Source organism: Oncorhynchus kisutch, linkage group LG14 (genome assembly GCF_002021735.2).
Source record: "Oncorhynchus kisutch isolate 150728-3 linkage group LG14, Okis_V2, whole genome shotgun sequence".
NCBI lineage: Eukaryota > Metazoa > Chordata > Actinopteri > Salmoniformes > Salmonidae > Oncorhynchus > Oncorhynchus kisutch.
Window position 1 is genome coordinate 42,356,631 of NC_034187.2, and position 4,161 is coordinate 42,360,791.

Genomic DNA, 4,161 nt, shown 5'->3' on the forward strand with positions numbered 1-4,161 from the left:
ATCTCAGGCAGCATCAACCAATTATTTGTGCCTGTTGGTCAACTATCGAAACGGACCATTGGTCAGAGCATGGGCCAAACCAGTGTAACTGTGCATGTGTTTATTTGCTAGCAGCAAAATCATTATTTGTTTATCTATGACATGTATCAATCATTTGTGTTGTAGTGAATATCAGTTTGTGTGGAGCTTGTATTGTCTTTGATTAGGCAATGAGTTTAGGGGTGGGGGAACGAAAGCAAGTTAACACAGAATAGCCAGAATGCAAGATTGAATAACTGAACTGTTGAACATTCGCATAAAAACATTTTTTTAAACAAATCTATTCTACTGTAGTTTTCACAATAACATCACAACGTATTTTTCATGATACCAATAAACTTGGCACCCATGCAGGGGATCCATTCAGGTGCGAGAGACACTTCTGCAAGTAGTGGTAAAAATAAGTGGTCAACCTTCTTTCTCTTTTATGGTTTTTTGAAACTTGTATATCTTTATATATACTTTCAACTAGGATGTCCTCCTGTGCACAGATGACAGTCACACCAGCTACAACCTGTGAGAAAGATTTGACCTTGCACCTGCCAATAGTAAGCATGAGATCTCTTCAACTTCAGCTCTCCATTATGTATCTTCAGGTAAGGGTAGTCTGCATAACTTGGTAAATTTGGGGACTTGACCTCTAAGATTCCAAAGAGTGGTCTCACACTGGGATCAAATATGATGCAATCTGGAGAGGATCCTAACCACGGGGCATCTGAATGCACTACGAAGCCTCACAGAAAGAAGTTAACATTATTCAGTGTGCAGTACTCCTGTACAGCCAGTGGCTCCATGGGTAGCTCCCTCTTCATCTCCGTGGTCTGAATACCAGATCCCTTTAGCATCCGCTCAGCCAGGCAGTCAGCTGAGGTCTCTCCCCGGACATGGAAAACCTCTCGGAAACGACAGGATGTTATTCTCATTTTCCTGAGCTGATGCAATTCTGGGCTGCTGCTCTGCTCCATTGTAGCAACCTCGACTTTGTGTGACATCTCATAAGTTGTTTCTAATGCCTTGACGTGGAACTGCTCCTGATGGCTAAGGACATGAGCACACTGAGAAGCCTGTAGCATGTAGCCATCTAATGGAAGTATTGGTGGAGAAGGGGCTATCTTCACAATTTCACAGGTCTTTGGCTGTGGAAGTTTATAGGACATCACACTGCCAGTGCAAGCTGAATCTCCAACTTACCTTATTCCATCAGCACACGAGTTAGTAGGTTGACAGAACTCTATCCCATCAACCAGACCTGGCTTCACACCCTAATTAACAATGATTTACTGTTACATAGGCTGAATACTTTTCAGGTGCATTTTTTATGGATATTGATAGACTCACTAGTATTATTGGCTTGTGCCAACGCTGTTCTGTGTCTGTGCAGCAGGAATGTTTAGTTGAGAGTAGTGCGCTGTCTGGTAAAGAAGGGCCACCGGATGAATGCACAGAGCACTTCCTGCAGCACAGGAGCAGTGGCTCTGGACCACTATCACTGGTACGGAGTGCTTTAACACCACCTTTGAAGATACGTGTGATGAAAGACTGAAGTGAGAAACAAGAATGATGTGGCCCATAAATAACAAACATAGTAGTCTTCTTAACTAGGGGCTCATTTAACTATACAGGAATGCGTCAACATATCTTTACTAAATAACATGTTAAATGGGCAATTCTAAATTGGGATTGGGACCCATCATTAATATCTAATGATAAGATTAAAAGTTGACACTGTCTCCAACACATTTTGACCATGATGACAGTGTCCCACAGGATATATTTAACAAGGTCCCTAGTAGCTATCTATAACCTTAGCCTACTCTCATGCTGTGTGGTTTTTCACTCTTCCTCAAGGACCTGTGACAGGCAGGTGATCTCCCGTCAAAGTATTTTTGTTAGATACTGTGTAGAAGACATGAATAACCATTATTTTTAGCTAGCAAATATATCTAGCAGGCATAATTTTTAAGCAAGCTAACGAAAATACACACATTCCGGTAGATTCTGCCAACTTTACATAATTTTATAAAGTAACTAGCTAGCTAGTTAAATTAGCTATCTAGCTAATATGATTGTAGCTAGCTATATCGGTCACTGACTTGGTACAGACCTTCATAGTTGTCTATGTAACTTCATATATACATCTTGAACCTGAGGCTGATTTACCAATTTGATGTACATCATTAATATTAATTTGAGGCAATTCCTGAAGACACCTAGTAATAAATGTGACAGTGGTAGTAATGCTATATTGTCGATAACAACTAGACTGACTTCAGTTCTATAGTATGCGCCACTGGAAATTGCCTCACCGGTAGGAAGTGTGCTTATAACGTTCAGTCATGGAATGTGCATAAGGGCTATTGCAGTAGAGAAATCATTTTTCAACTAATGCATTTACAGTGCCTTCGGAAAGTATTCAGACCCCTAGACTTTCCACATTGTTACGTCACAGCCTTATTCTGAAATAGATTAAATCAAATCTACACACAATACCCTATAATGACAAAACGAAAACAGTTTTTTTAGAAAAACATACCTTATTTACATAAGTATTCAGACCCTTTGCTATGAGACTCGATATTGAGCTCAGGTGCATCCTGTTTCCATTAATCATCCTTGAGATGTTTCTACAACTTGATTGGCAGTAACCTGTGGTAAATTCAATTGATTGGACATGTTTTGGAAAAGCACACACCTGTCTATATAAGATCCCACAGTTGACAGTACATGTCAGAGCAAAAATCAAGCAATGAGGTCAGAGGAATTGTGTATGCAGCATTGAAGGTCTCCAAGAACATGGCCTCCATCATTCTTAAATGGAAGTTTGGAACCACCAAGACTCTTCCTAGAGGTGACCGCCTGGACAAACTTAGCAATCAGAGGAGAAGGGTCTTGGTCAGGAAGGTGACCAAGAACCTGATGGTCACACTGACAGAGCTCCTCTGTGAAGATGGGAGAACCTTCCAGAAGGGCAACCATCTCTGTAGCACTCCACCAATCAGGCCTTTATGGTAAAGTGGTCAGATGGAAGCCACTCCTCAGTAAAAGGCACATGACAGCCCGCTTTTACCTAAAGTCTCTCAAACCATGGGAAACAAGATTGAACTCTTTGGCCTGAATGCCAAGCGTCACGTCTGGAGGAAACCTGGCACCATCCCTACGGGGAAGTATGGTGGTGGCAGCATCATGCTGTGGGGATGTTTTTCAGTGGCAGGGACTGGGAGACTAGTCAGGACCGAGGCAAAGACGAACGGAGCAAAGTACAGAGAGAGATACTTGATGAAATCCTGCTCCAGAGCACTCAGGGCCTCAGACAGGGGCGAAGGTTCAAACTTCCAACAGGATAACGACCCTAAGCACACAGCCAAGACAACGCAGGTGTGGCTTCGGGACAAGTCTCAATGTCCTTGAGTGGCCCAGCCAGAGCCCGGACTTGAGCCCGATCTAACATCTCTAAAGAGACCTGAAAATAGCTTTGCAGAAATTCTCCCCATCCAACCTGACAAGGCTTGAGAGGATCTGCAAAGAATGGGAGAAACACCCCAAATACAGGTGTGCCAAGCTTGTAGCATCATACCCAAGAAGACTCGAGGCTATAATCACTGCTGAAGTTGCTTCAACAAAGTACGGAGTAAAGAGTCTGAATACTTATGTAAATGTATATTTCCGTGTTTTATTTTTAATACATTTGCCCCAAAATTCAAAAAACCTGTTTCTACTTTGTCATAATGGGGTATTGTGTGTCGATCAATGAGGGGAAAAAAACAATTTGATTTTATAGGGCTGTAACCTAACAAAATGTGGAAAAAGTCAAGGGGTCTGAATACTTTCCGAAGGCACTGTACTTACCATGTTGTTGATATTGTTACCATTTCCACCTGGCATTCACTAACAAACTAGTTATTTCTGGTATACAGAAATAACTGTTCCAATATGAATTGTGCAGTGTTACTAGGCCATTATTATGCAATTACCATTTTAACACTTTCTTAGTACATACAAGGGCTCTCAAAGTTAGCTAAGTTTTATACTAAATTTCAGCACACAATCATAAAAAAAATGTATGGAGTGACAATTTATAAAATGTATAAGCATTGTTAATGGTGTAGGAATCACACAAGCATG